Source organism: Delphinapterus leucas, chromosome 18 (assembly GCF_059928025.1).
Source record: "Delphinapterus leucas isolate spDelLeu-1000000601 "Yukka" chromosome 18, BTC_Dleu_Yukka2, whole genome shotgun sequence".
Taxonomy (NCBI): Eukaryota; Metazoa; Chordata; class Mammalia; order Artiodactyla; family Monodontidae; genus Delphinapterus; species Delphinapterus leucas.
Genome location: NC_143146.1, coordinates 27,084,988 through 27,100,958, shown reverse-complemented (window position 1 = coordinate 27,100,958; position 15,971 = coordinate 27,084,988). Strand labels below are relative to the sequence as shown.

General features: G+C 39.1%; 1 non-coding gene across 1 annotated transcript; it reads left to right on the top strand.

The window, feature by feature from the left end:
• Positions 1–1,514: 1,514 nt before the first annotated feature.
• LOC115803260 (U6 spliceosomal RNA) lies at positions 1,515–1,620 on the top strand. Its single transcript, XR_004023946.1, has one exon. It is a non-coding gene; the product is annotated as a U6 spliceosomal RNA (small nuclear RNA).
• Positions 1,621–15,971: the final 14,351 nt, after the last annotated feature.

Here is a 15,971-nt window from a genome sequence, read left to right as displayed (position 1 = left end):
TTTTCTTATTTGGAGCAGAAAGTATCCAAATTGATGTGTTGTCTTTCTGTAACACTCTCCTCCAAGGCAGATGAATAACCTGGCCAACTTGGGCAAGATAGTAAAGGAAACTAATGATATTAATAGGATTAGCCCTAGGAATAGCAGGTATGAAAGTCCAGAGTTCTCTCTCTCACTTAAATTCTCACCACCATTGCCCTAGTTTACAAAGTCCCCATCATTTTTCATAACAAGTTGCACAGCTAGTCTGACTGCCATTCATCTCAACTGCCACCTCCAAACTGTCCTCTGAAGCTATTCTGGAGTCTCTTCCTAAAACACAAATCTCATGTGACTCTCTTACTTAACCGCCTTCCATGGCGCCTCATGGTCTCCATGATGAAATCCAACCTACTGTGCACGGTCTACAAAGCCCAGCACGACCTGGCCCCTGCCTACTTTTTCAGCTTCTGTTTCTGCTTATCACTGCCTGGCATTCTGTACCACAGTCCCTCAAAATTGCAGAAACTCTGAATGAACTGTGTCATTTCTTGCCTCTGTGCTTCTTTGAAGCTATTCCTGGTACTCCAGATCAGCTCCCTCAGGTGCTAAGGACTGACAAACCTTCACTTGTCCTTCTTGACTCAGTGGAAACCTCACTGCATCCAGGAATACCTCCCTGAGAGCCCTGGGAATGGTAGGTGTGCTAGGTGTTGTGTGTTAACTGTGCCTTGTCTGTACTTGTCCTGTGGCAATTCTCACACAGAACTGCACTTCGCCTATGTCTGTCTCCCACATAGACTCTGAATTTACTGAGAAAGAAACCTTGTTGAGTTTGGTCTCTTCATCACTTAGCACAGCTCCTAAGATCCAGAGAGACAGCACAGCATAGCCCAAGTGCTGGCTGGGTTCAGATTTTGGTTCCATTGTATCCTGGTTATAAGACTTTGAGCAAGTTATTCACTTCTCTGTGCTTTAATTTCCTTACCTACTAAGTGGGAAAGATAATAATAGCTGTAAGTACTATTACTGAATAGTAATAATAGCATCGCTGTGAGGACTGAGTTTATTCATGTACAAATATTTAGAAGTGTCCAAGTAAGAGTTAAGTACCAAATAAATACCATGTTTTGTAATTAGTACTGGTATGCAATAAATATCTGTGAACTGTACTGAAGGACTGCAGCTGCTCTCTAGTCCATGCTCTTCTCTAGGGAACTAAATGGTTTTGGAAGTCACAGACTATAAGGGCAGTGATTTCTGTTCCCGAACTTATTTATGCTACAGCCTATGATGCTCCAGTCATACAGAGAGGGTTTATCAAGTGCCCAGTGTTTGCAAGAACTGTGAAGGCTGTGTGCACTACTGCTTCTCACATAGATCCCACAGCAAACAAATGTATACATTTAATCTGAGCCCCTGACTCATCTCTCGCTTGGTGCTGAGGTCCCCACAGAGCCCAGAAGGACGAACAGGTGAGTTGACACAAGCACACTGGTGGAATCCTGGACTGTGCATCAGAAAACAGTACTAAGGCGCTTGCTTCGGCAGCACGTATACTAAATTTGGAACGACACAGAGAAGATCATTATGGCCCCGTACAAGGATGACACGCAAATTCGTGCAACGTTCCATATTTTCTGTAAATCAACTATAGTTAAAGAAATAAACAGGTAAATAAATAAGAAAACCATACTAAGAGCTGTGTGGTCTTGGGAAGTCACTTAACCTGACTAAACCTCAGCTTCCATATGGAAAACGGGGGTGATAAAGCCTGCTCTATCTACCATATAGAGCATATATAGAAATAGATGAATTAAATGTGAAATGTTAAGCACTTAATGTACCAAAGCAAGAGATTTGCTAACTACCCCCATCAAAACCTTCTCTGGGCTCTGCAGAGTCAGTTTGTCTGACCCATAGAAACTTCCTGTAATATCCTCAAGGGACAACCCCCCAGCAGGAGACCTTGCCTAGGTCCTGACTTTAACGTATTGTGTGTGCCTGTGTGTGTGTGTGTGTGTGCGCGTGTGAATGCCTCACATGTCTATCTACTCTCCTTATTATACCTTACATCCTAAGGAATCCAATTACTTACTATATTCCTATCAGGAATAAAATAAAAGATTTCATTCTAATGACTACCAGACAGTAGAGTACAATTAGCTTCAGATGAGTATGAAAGCGCATAATGTTCTAGTTTACCAGAAAACAAGGAAACCTAGTATATCCAGCAGCAATTTTTCTTGCTTCTTATTCTTGCTTTGTGGTGAAGCTGAGAATAATGCCCTTAGGTTTTTCTCACTATATATGTAGATGGAGAGAAGAAAGGAGCTGCAATAGTACAAACTCAGAGAAGGTGCAATTAAAAAGGCTAAAATAATTTGTTGCTCTTTTTAACACAGTGTTTCCTTACTATCAAAGTCACCTCAAATCAACAATTCTAACATAATGTAATTCAACAAAAATATTATTTTAGGCATAAGAAAATTTCATAGGAGGAAATCTATTGGATGAAGTATCGCTTGTGGTGTAATTTTAATTCTGAAAGATCTTGCTAAGAGGGCTTATTTAAATAGGTTCTCCCTGAGATGAATATTTAGGGGGAAAAATTCCTACACGATGATTTATAGCAAAATTATATGAACAGAATGAAGGACAGAAGAATTTTATTAGAAAAGGGTCTCATTTCCACAAAATATAAATTATACCTTTTAGAAAATATATTGAATTTTATTAATATTCTGTAGACAGCCTGAAGTGTTAATCTCCACCCCTACCTATAAGACTTTCATTATGATGTACAAGGTGTATTTACCCTTTAACCAAATAATTTTGAGCAACTCATTGGAGCCTCCAGTTTACATATCCTACAAAATATTTTCACTGCAGTTACAAAATCTTATACTTCGTATTGTTGGCAACTTTCAATGATACATATGTGGGGATGTATACTTTATACACACATATGTGTGCTTTTCGTATTACCATGCAAGAAAGCATATTAATGATGAACTCGTATTTGATACCTGAAAAGAATGTTTCTCCAACACCCACTGTTTCTGTTATTTTTGTTTTAACCATTTTTAAGTAGAGATACAATCGGTTTGAGTTTTTCAGTGCTATGATTAAAATTCTGCTTTACTTCATCTTTAAATTTATAGTTAGAGGAATTACTTGGGATAGACCACTGAGTACTGTATTTCTGCCTGGCATTTGCAAGTGACCTCATTTAGACCTTGGTAACTAATATTTTTGATGAAGAAGTTAACTTATTAGGATTCAGAGAACTTGGTTATAAATCCTTTTCCGGTCTCTATGAGTCTTGAAAATTGAGTCGTTCTGGGGATGGTGACTTTGTCGTTGCAAACAAGAGTAAACTGACCAAAAATGCAGTGTGAATTTCAGCAAGGACAAGACAGAATTTAGGGTTTATACTATTTGAAAGTGAAGACTGAGAACAAGAACGAGGACAAATCCAGGAGACTAAAAGACTAGACTGATTTTGACTTGTAAATAAATATTATTAAATGCTTTTCTCTTACCTAAGTATACATCAAATGCAGCAATCGATATATCTTACCCTCCTAGGGCATGCAGAATAGAAGGCAGACTCCCTGTCCTATTCAAAATACCTGTAAAATATGCTACTGCACAAATTCTTATTCTCTATTTATAAAATGGAACAAACCTGGTTTTAACAGCTGGGCCTAAGTTTAAACTAGAAGCCAAGCCTTTCTTTATGCCTTAAAAAAATATTCCAGGGGCTTCCCTGGTGGCGCAGTGGTTGGGAGTCCGCCTGCCAATGCAGGGGACACGGGTTTGTGCCCCGGTCCAGGAAGATCCCACGTGTCGCGGAGCGGATGGGCCCGTGAGCCACGGCTGCTGGGCCTGCGTGTCCGGAGCCTGTGCTCCGCAGCGGGAAGGGCCGCATCAGTGAGAGGCCCGCGTACCACAAAAAATATATATATATATTCCAATGATTCTTCACTGAGCAGTAATGAAGGCTGGCTTCTGTTTCCGTCCCCATGAAGAGGAGAACACTGAAGACATCGCTCTTCAAAGTAGCTGGGCATTTGAAAGCATAACATCTTGGCATTTTACCCAGGCCCTTATCTAAATCTAAAGCCCTGGGGAACTGCACAGGAGGGAAATCTCTAGTATTTATTATTGGTCAAAATGCCAAACATCTCCAGGTAGTAAAACTGAAGTACGAAGATACATTTTAGCACAAATATTTCTGGCTTGCCCTCAGAATAAATGCTCAAATTCAAGAATCCATAGCTTCTTCATTTGGATAAAAAATATAAAACAAAACATTAAACCTAAAGGCCTATCAATATATGTCCCTAAAAGAATAAATGAGATGGAAAAAAAGAAAAAAAGATTTTAGAATTGCCTCTATTAATCTATAAGGAAACACAAGCATCATTCTCTATCCATGGAATTTTAGAGTTGTAGGAATTCTGACAAGATTCTCTAATCTACCACACACGTTCCCATTTGAGGAAACCAACTCAGAGTTGTTGTGACATGTCTAAGGCCGCACAGCCAACCAATGGCAAACCATGACTTGAACCAGCGTCTACCCAAATCTGCATATATCTTCACCTGCGTTGTTTTTCAGGAGCACAGGGCTCAGGCAAAGTTCAACACTGTCAAAAGATATCAAATGTAACCTTTGCTTTTAAGGGGAAACAAACCAAATTAAATCTATCTCCAATCAGCAAAACTTGATTCCCTCTTTACATCCTCCCCTCTGGTTTTCATAACTTATCATTACAGATGAAAAAACTGAAGTGTGGTGATATTAGAACTGGTGACTACAGATAAATCTTCAATAAATTTCAAACCCTATGTGGGTAGTCTGGGCCTCTTATTTTTTGTTGTAAATTTATTTTAGTTTTTTCATTTATGTATTTACTTAACCCTCACCATCTTCCAATCAGAACTTAAGATGGCAGAGAAGTTACCTATGCATGGGTTCTTTACCCCTTCTCAAGCCTCAACATGTATCAGTCAGAAATTAATGTAGTAAGAAGTGACCAGGCCATTTTCCTTCTTGGTTCCACCTGATGACTTCTCCTGGTGTCCCATCGCTACTGTGAATATTCCCAGAACCACCCAAGACAACATGGAAAGGTGAAGCGCAGTTACCACAAGATACAATTATTTAATAAAGCAAACACAGTCTGCTGGTTTCATTCACATTGCTTATATCTCTACAGAACTGACCCAAATTTTAAAATATAGGTTATTCATTTCTAAGGCTTATTCCTAGGTGTTAGCTAAGAATTTTAGGCCTTTATTTAAGTAACATGGTTTTCCCAAAGTCTCTGTAAGCAATCCTAAGCCCTAAAATAACCAGTCCTGGGGAAACTTCTTTCTTTGTCTACTTATCATTCAACTGCATGCTTTGGTCCCTCAAGCTATTGTCAATAAAAATTTTGCATACCAAAAGAAAAAAGAGAAGATGTGAAATATTCCCTTTGACAGCATTTGATGCTTTTAAAATAAAAAGTCAGCATCCCCTCTGCTATATATAAGCTCAGAGCATCACACTCAGTGGCATCTTTTCAAATGGCCTGAATTGTATTCTTCGCTTCCCTTGATTTATCCCCCCGTTGGCCCCTTCAGGAGAGCATCATTTATTTTCTCCTGCCCCTCTGTCTTCTATATTTCATTTCAGGTGTCTATCGAGGCAATGAAAGATAAAGCTCTTTGCTTTCCCATGTACTAAAGTTCTATATGGAATCAGTTCACCTGTCTGTCACTCTTCATTAAATTCTTACCCTCTTCACTCACATCCTGATCTTTGCAAATGAACATTTGCTTAATAAATGTTCCCAAGACTAACAGTGCAGAGAGAAAATCCCACACAGCAGTAAATTATTAACTCAGTCACAGAGGGAGTGCCATATATGACTTTTCAGAATGAGTTATTATGTGGATCATCATGTAATTATGAATTTTTCAAGCCATGATAGAGGAAAATTGAATATTTAATATTTTATGGACATATTCTACACTGAGGACATCTTTCAAACTTTTATGATAATTTTTAGAGTGAGTGAAGAGCAGAACAAAAGTTACAAAATAATTGCAAACTTGAATATTTAATCAGCAGGGACATTGTTGATTATTTCTCAAATTATGTAATGTAACCAAGGCTGTGAACTGTTAATCATAGTGTATTCAAATGGAGAAAAGAAAGGGCATTAAAATCAATCTATAGATATATTTTGGTTGTTTAAGAAATAAGAATACAGAGCTTAATGTTGTCGAATTGAGACCTTAGGGTATAAATATTCATGTGAGAGGCAATCTTGAGTGATTTGTTCTAAATGAGCTATTGTTGAACAAAAACTTTTTAAAATGAGCCAATTTAAAATGTTCAATATCAACACCAAGGAGTAAACAGTAAAATATCTTAAAATGACTGACCAAAAATAAAATAGAAAACTGAAATTGGCTTTTGTCCGAAAAATTAAAAATTGTAGGAAGTATTTTATAGCTTTGATGAAAAAAAATAAAGGAAAAATTTAAAGATAGACAATTCCATGCCAAATAACAGACAATAAAATTTTGTTATGAGTTGCCCTGTGTCCTTTACACAGATTCATGCATTCACATCATAGCATAATATTTAGCACTTCAATTATTATTCATGTTTTAACTTTGAAACTTAGAATATTTAGTGATTTCAAAGTATTTCTTAATAGGTTCGCCTTATTGCTGAAGTGCATCATTTCCCAGTGCTAATACTAATAAGCTTTGGGGCCATTTGAACTCAGAGCTTCTCACATTGGCTACACATCAGCATTGTCCAGTCCTACCTCCCGGAGACTCTGAATTGGCCTAAAGTGAGCTGGACACTGATTTTTTTTTAAGTCTTACAAATTATTTTAATTTTCAGCCACAGTTTAGAATCACTGATACTGATTGGGCTGTCATCCAGTTTCCAGAAGTCAAAACTTCATATATAATTTTAAAATCCCAAAGAATCAACCTTTTGGGTGCATTGAGCACATGAGCATTAAGGATACAGAGATAATGAGTAAACAGTCCTGGCTCTCAAACTGCACATAATTTAATGAATCATACACATAAATAACTACAACTCAGTGCAACTGCTGCTATTAGGGAGGTATGTGTGAGGTGATACAGCAATAGAGAAGAAAACCAACATTCCAGGTACCAAAACAGACTTTTTTTGAACCTGAAATTTGACTAAGAAAAAATATTACTCTACTGTTTCTTGCATTCATTCATTCACTCATTTGTTCACTCATTCAAGTATTTATTCAACAAACATTTATTAAATGACTATTAGTTTCTAAGTACTGTCTTATTCCTCTTTTCATAGATTATGGAATGTGATTGAAAATTGAAAATATGGAGAGTGTATCAGTTAGCTATTGCTGCATAAGAAACTATAACAAATTCAAATCACTTAAAACTATAACTATTTATTTGCTTATGGTTCTGAGATTGGACATTTAGGCTAGGTTAAGCAATTTCATCAGAAAAGCATGCCTAAGTTATATCATAACTTCTTAAGACCTTTAAAGAAAGTGAGATTTGACAACAATGCCTGCACTTCCCTGAGAAATTGAATCTATTTAGGGGAGTGTATCCTTCCTTTAAAAAAATATCAGATCTATCTATACACAGTAGAAAGTTTTAGGGGAAAAATATAAACTATCAAAAGGAGACACAAGTTTTCTGCTCCTTCTTTATCCATTATTGTTTTCCAGCCATGTATATAAGGGACGGGGATCAGTTATTCCTTTTCTCATGAGACTCTCCCATTTGTAAACCCCTTCCTTGCTCTTCAGGACAAGCCAGAAGCAGGGTAAAAGAGTCTCAGGCACTGATACTGGTCTCCAACCCATATTAAACAGAGTGGTGATGAAAGAACAGGAACCCAACAAGGTGTGAATTCTCACAGCTTTCCCACTGTCCTTTGGAGTCCTGGCACTTCCAAAAGGAGACTGGAGATTGAGGAGAAGAAGGAGCGGCATAAAACGTACTTCAATAGCTCGATTGGCGGAAACAGAGAGCTGAACATTTACAGCTGTGATCTTCTTTCTTTCTTTCTTTTTAGTATTGTTTTAGTATTCTTCTTGTTTATTTGCTTGCTTACCTGTGTGTTTGTTTTACAGATAAGGACACTGAACTTAGAAACTCTACTATGTCATAGACTCACTTGTATGTTAGGAAGCTATGCAGCATTAATCAGGATAAGTACTGAATACATACTAGCAACCCTCCTGAACTTGGCCTTCTGATTTGTTTTGTTTTATGGTAAGAACATTTACCATGAGATCTGTCCTCTTAACAAATTTTTAAGTGTACAATATAGTACTGTAACTACAGGCACAATGTTGTACAACAGATCCCTAGAACTCATTCATTTTTCATAACTGAAGCTGTATACCCCTCAAATCGCAGCTCCCTATTTCTCCCTCCCCCAGCCCATGGCAACCACTATTCCACTCTCTGCTTCTATGAATTTGACCATTTTAGATACCTCATATAAACAGAATCACACAGTATTTGTCCTTCTATGACTGGCCTATTTCACTTAGCACAATGTCCTTAAGGTTCATCCATGTTTTTGCATATGGCAGGATTTCCTTCTTCTTAAGGCTGATTAATATTCTATTATATGTATTTACCACATTTTCTTTATTCATTCATCTGTCAATGGACATTTAGGTTGTTTCCACAGCTTGGTTATTATGACTAATGCTTCAATGAACATGGGAGTGCAGATGTCTCTTCAAGATCCAGATTTCAATTCTTTTGAATAAATACCCAGAAGTGGGATTGCTGGATCACACAGTAGTTCTGGTTTTAATTCTTTGAGGAACCTCTGAACAGTTTTCCATAGTGGCTAAACCATTTTACATCCGCAACAACAGTGTACAATGGTTTCCTTTTCTCCACATTCCACATTCTTGCCATCACTATGATATTTTTAATCAGAACTCAAACTATGAAAAACAATAATCTTAGGAAGACTAAAAATGGTAAACATGACAGTACTTCCCGAATATATTCTATATTTAAAACATTTCCAGTCCCAATGGTATTTTTAGAAAGCAAATTTGACAAACTATCCTAAAATACTGTTGGTAAAGAACTTAAAATAATGTTCAAAGAAGAATAAAACTAGGAATATGGGTGATTTTTCTTTTCTCTATTTTACAAAAGCTTTTGTGCTTTAAAAAAAATGACAAAAACTGTATTTTAATTTCTGAATACTTGATCCTGAGATGTCCAAAATATTATTAAAGTCTTAACATATGTAAATCTATTGTTGAACTAAAAATAATAATATTCATTAATCTTTTTAAAATGGATTCACTCAGTGCTAACCTTGAAGCAAGGATTGTGCTAGTTTCTGAGGATTAAAACATAAATAAGATACATTCCCTGCTCTCAAGAGACTTCACAGTCCACAGTCTTTACTCCACAGTAAAGACAGGGAAGTAAACATACAATTGCAATATGGCGTTCTCAGTGCATGGAGTACTCACAGGGTCCCATGGGACCGTGTAAGGAGGGACTCCAAGGGAGAGGGCGTTAAGCTGAGACTTAACAGATAAGAAGGTGGGTTCAAGAAGGGGAACGCTGACCGATAAGGCTGAAGAGGTGGGCAACTGCCACAACTACCAAGGACTCTACACCTTTTCTCCACTTAAGCATCAGGCACTGACTGAGGATTCTGAAAGCCCATCAAACTCTAATTCTCAATAGCTCTATTCCTGTAATTACCATCTACCTCTAATAGAGACACGTACAGTTATGTATTCCTCAAGTGCAGTTTCATCAGTACAGGTAGAGTTTGATCCAAAATAACACTTTGAACTAAGACTATCGATCATACTTTTAAAAAAACTCAGTATTCACTGGTGAAATCTTATTTTATAAAATAGAAGCGCTGACTCATTCCTTTTTCTTTTAACCATTCAGTCATCAAGTTGAAGACACCTAACAACCATCACTTGACCTGAACTGAGAAAGTGCCATAAGATGTCGAAACACTGCAAGTGCCAGTTCAAGCATTGCTTTCAACTTGTCACAAAGGACTCCCTTTCTCACCTTGCCCAGGGCATGAAGCGTTTCAGCTAGACCTGTAGAACTGTAAGCAAGCCAGCCTATACCTAACAGGAGAGAACCGACCATGGCACTTGAAATAGTTCTTTCTCAGCAGGGACGGCCAATCTGTGGTACACAGAGCAGCTATTTTTCAATGTGATGACTGAAGATCACCAGAGTCTAAGGGAAGAGAAGAATGGCAGACAGGGGTAAGTGTTATAGAAGTGGGCGTGCTGAGGATGACAAGAAAGGAACAAAAAGAGCAAAGGAAAAAGTGCTGTAGGCAGCTGAACTCCATTCTACCAACAGAATCCAGGCCAGTGGGCATGGTCCACATGGGGCATGATGGTCAACACTGGCTCAGAGACCAGCCAAGTAAAGCATCAAGGCCTGAAAATAGATCTCACTATTCCAGTGAAATGGGTCTCTTTATCAGGTACCTACCATACTGATTAACCTGCCTGGTCCCAAACTATGCCCTCTACATACGTTTTCTAGGTGCTCTCAGGGTCCCTATGGTCAACAAAGAATCCATCTGTCCTCTTCCTTGCCCCTTGCCTGGATCTAGAAAAATCCATAGCTAGTACTTTTCTGATTTCTGGGAGTACGAGAAAGCTTGCTAAAACTTAGCCAAAGTCAAGAAAGTCTGTGGAGATCGTCACCCTTATTGTTACTGCTGCTGTGTTTGATATTAATTTTGCATATCATGCGCTAGCACTAGAAGCAGAGCCACCTTTCTCTTCAGTTTGTAAACTCAGCTTGAATTCTCGACAGTGCACATGTAAGTTACTTCAGAAAATATTATCTAGTACTTCTGGGTCAGGCTACTCTCCTGCAGATACAAAAGATATTCAAGGCAGAATCCTTGCACTAGCAGAGCCTACAGATGAATAAAAAGGTAATAACAATACGTTTTAAAGTCTCATGTCATGGGGATATGAATGGAATGGTTTGAGGGCACCAAGAAGGGGATCCTATCCCCATCCTATGAGATGAAGGGAGACTTCCAAGAGATTGAGCAAGGTTAGTCAAGTGAAGAACAGTGGAAGAGTCTTTAAGACAGAGGGAACAGCACATGCAGTCATGGAGGCAGAGCACATGGCCTGTCCAGAGAATTTGAGACGAGTTAAAATGGTTGATGCATGGGAAGGGGAGTGGTAAGATAGAAGGATGGAGAGATAGAGACAAGACCACGAAGCCATTTAAAGAGGCTGAATGACATCCTTAAGTCAAAGGAAACCATTAAAGGGGTCTAGGGGAAAGAGTGATGTGACCCTCCAAACATGTTCACTTCAGAAAACAGACTGCTGGTTGCCTGAGGTGGGCGTAGGGGGTGGGTGAAATGGTTGAAGGTGGCCAAAATGTACAAAGTTCCAGTCATAAGATACATGAAGTCCTGGGGATATAATGTACAGCACGGTGACGATAGTTAAGAGTACTGAAATATATATTTGCAAGTTGCCGAAGAGTAGATCTTAAAAGTTTTCATCACAAGAAAAAACCTGGAACTATGTGAAATGGTGGATGTAAACTAAACTTATTGTGGTGATCATTTCTCAATATATACATATGTCAAATCATTATGATGTACTCGTAAAAATAATATAATGTTATATGTCAACTATAATTCAATAAAAAACTTGTTATTTCAGCAAGAGGTTGGATCTGAATAACATAATAAAAACGAATTAGTAAAATTCATTATCTAACTACTTATTAGAATTCCCTGATCTCAACTGGGTAAAGACACCCAAACTTTCCTGGCTTCAGTGTCAGCTCAGGCAATCTGAGTCTCAATTACTTAACTCTTATAGAGCAGCATGCTTTTTAAAAATCAACATATTAGTTGAGCCCTCACTGGAGAAGTTGAGCAGCATTGATTCTTCAGCAGCTGTCCTCCCCATGCTGGTGCTTCAGCTCAAGGCCTGTCACCATTATATTCAATGGGAATGAAAACCAAGCAATCCACACCCTATTCATAATTGATCATGAACTTCAGCATTAGAAGGCTCTGGGCATTATGAGACCTGTCTGATTGATTGTGGTGGGTATCATGCCCACTTGAGTGATAGCCAGGAAATTCACAGGGTGAGTCTTCACCTCCCCCCTTTAACTCATGAAATTATAATAAAAAATTGTACCAGACACTTGTTATAAATGGCAAGGATGACTTTATTCAAGACTATTGCAATAGGAGAGAGATTGAACTCAACTCCACTGAAATAAAAGGTGGGAGGACTTTTTGAACCCTCAACTGGGCTAACAGAAAAGTACTAGAGGACTTTTAATGGGGAGGTTGGTCAGTGTGATTAGGCCATCTGTGTTTGCTAATTGACCCTTACTGAAGTTAGGCACCTACCTTTCCACAGAAACTGGGAGATAGGGGGTGCTATCTCTCTCTATGATTACATTTCAAAGGGATAGGTCCCAGGTCCTTGAGAAAGACTTTTCTGGGTTGTAGAAGATTTACATCTCAAAGGGACAGAGAAAGAATTTACAAGCTTTCTAAGGTAAATGCTGTAAGAAAAAGGAGATCAGGGACCTAGTGTCAGGAGGAAGCCTGTCCAAAATTTAGTCAAGCTGAGCGGAACCTTAGGTACTCTTGGTCAAAAAGCACTTCAAATTTTATAAGCAGTGTTATTCTTGAGGCAGCATATTTAGAGGAAATTATTGCATTTCTTAGGTGAGTCAAATAATTCAGCCTCTCAGACTCTGGAATTATAACACCATGTGAGCTGTGTTATAATTGCCAAGTCCTGTATTGCCCCGAGTACTTTTTGCTTATGAGGAGCCTTACCCTGTCCTGGTTTCATCAGAGATACCTCTGGCAATGCAAAAAGCAAAGGTGATACTGGCTGATACATGTGTTGACAGCCTATCACCCTTTAAAAGGAGGGTGACCATTGATTTTGCCTTGGCAAACATAAGCTATCTTGACTATAAAGCTTATTAAAGCATATATGCCAAAATGTCTTCAAATTGTGCAAAATCAGCTCACTTCACTTCTTTCGAAGTTTATCCATTCATCCATTTATTCAGCAAATGTTTAGTGCCAGACTCTGTGCTGGGCGATATATAAACCATGCCTTCTCTCCCAAAACAGGCATGAAACTGTGCACTGTATCTATAAAACCCACTAACTTCCAGTGATCATAACTAGCATGATATTAATACGACAATAAATATTTATTAAATATTTCTGACAAACCCTGTACAAAGTACTTTGCGTCGTTTACATTACCTAGTGTTCACAACAGCCCTAGAAGTTCAGTACTATTATGATCAGATTGCCACTTTACACAAGAGGAATCTGAGACTCAGAGTAGTTAAGTGAACTATCCAAGATTAAGTGCCTGTTCACAGGTGGACCAGGGACTTGAACTCAGGTCTGTGTGACTCTGAACATGTGTTCCTAATCATTTCTTATACTTCCCTGCTGAATATCATCCAGAGCATCACGTGCCTCCTTCATGAATTCAATGTAAACTCAGCAAGTACATACGAAGCATTCTAAGAGTTTAGAATTCACGTTGTTAGCAGAAATTCCCCTGTTTCAGGGCATAGAGAGCATGAGATAATCTCAAAGATGACAGGAGGACACAAGGCTTGATGCTAAAACTCAATCCAAATGCTCCCAGAGCACCAGCAGGGCATATAGTTTGGTAAAAAAAAAACAGGTGCCCACCCTGGAGAAGGCCATGTCCGTTAGTGCCACATGTCCCCAACTTCAGAGCATATTCACAATTTCTGCTATATCCACAGAGCACTTGCATTCTTATTCACTTAATATTTATCTTTTAATAGATCCACTTTATACCATCACAGTGAATGGAGGAAAAAAGGCAGATTTCATTACTACCATTAAAATAAATGTAACACTATTAAAACGTAACTATTCATCTGGGCACTAAGTTCATCTCAAGTGCCCCTTTGGGAAGGACTACTTGCCCTCAGGCTTCCTTTGGTTTCCTCTTTCCTGTCCCACTCTGGGCATCATTGTACAGATTCCACGCCCAGCTCTCACTCTGGGAAAATGCTCTAGACTTTTCCATTCTACCTGCCACCGCATTGCCCACATCAATAGTATTCAAAGCCCCATTTCCTCAGGGCTTTCATGGGTAACTCATGGAATAGTCTGATAAAGTAACTCTCCTTGGAGGGTGTTCACAGAGTAACAGTCATCTGTAGTCAGGAATTTGCAATGAGCCAAGCACTGGGCAAATGTATCACCTGGATTATTGTCTTACTTAATCTTTGCAACAGTCTGATGCAGAAGATACTATTATCCTCTTTTTATATATGAGGAGACTGAAGCCTGCATTGTGACTATGTGAAGGGAGGTTAAATAATTTGCCTAAGGCCCTGCAGCTGGTAAGCTGCAGGTCTGTGCACCTCCAAAGTCTAAATACTGAGTCAGTCAACTTTTCTACTGCTGTTAATGGAAGGCCTACATTTAGGCCTATGTTCCATCTCACAGATGGACTGCACTCCCAACCCTCCCATACTCCAGCACTACCTTCCTCTGCAGTTCACCTGCCACGTGGTCAACACACACACACACACACACACACACACACACACACACACACACACACACACACACACACACACCCAAACCTCCAATGACTGGCTTTTCACTGCCTACAGGATACGGGATTAAGTTCAAACTTCTTGCAGTATTCAAGGCTCATCACAATCCAGCCACAACCTGACTTCCCTGAGCCCCTTCCCTCCAACCTCACAGCCATGTTAGACCTCACCCTTTCTCCCAGACAGGTCATGTTCCCTTATGGCTGTGCAACAAGGCAGCCGAGAACACTACAAGGTCAAAGCAAGGGCATGGGCTTGGGAGCAGATAGACCTGTTTGAATCACAAATCGGGCAAGTTGTTTAACCTCTCAGAGCCACCTCTGTTTTCCCACATTAAAAAAACAAAACAAAACAGTGATAACGCATCTGTCTTATAAGAAGTGGGCTGGACGGCATGTCTAACACATGCCACATAGTGTGAGTCACTGTGCACGGTAATGGCATCTGGCAGGCCTTCAAATACAAGTCATTATTACACCTGTGTCCATGTTGTTCCCTTGAAAATTACCTGGAATTGTTTTTTCTTCTCATCCTGAAAAATGCTTATCCATTCTGCAAGCTCAAATATCACTTCCTCTATGAAAGTTTTCCTGATTTCTTCAGGCAATACTAATTTCTCCTTCCTCTGCATTTCCTTAGCACTCAGCACCCACCTCAACTGTAATACTTCAAGTTGCCTTTTAATTTTCTGTCACTTATCTCCCTCTTCCACTAGACCATGAGCTCTTAGGAGACTGTGTATCTACCAAATGCAATACTCAGCACATAGTAAACTGACAACTGTTTGTTGAATGACTTAATGTGTGCTCCCCACCACCAGACATCACTTGTATTTGAATAATGCTGTAAAATTAGACTGAAATCTTAGGCACTGAAGCAGGAACAACAAAGCAGGTGGATGGAAGGTGAGATCTTTCTCCAAAATCCCCAAACACTTATGTCCACTCTCTATGCGTAAAGCCATTTTGGTTCCAGAATCTTTGTCTGCAGGTTATACTGGTCTTCCCTTAGGAGCATGAGGGAATTTCTGTGACAGGAAAAGATAAATGCTTACAAAACCTTTTCATCATCAACATTGATTATTTATGAACTCTTACAGAAAAGGGACCCTCTGGATGCTGGCACGTGGGAGAAGCCACCCCCTCCCTCAATTTATACTAAATGAATGTTGGAGTAAATCTCTTCATTAACCAGAGAAAGGACTTTACACTCCAAAGTAATCGCTCATCTCTTCAGCCACAAAAGCCCCAAAGACACCTCCTCCTGAACATTCTAATGGGACAGACCTTTGCTGA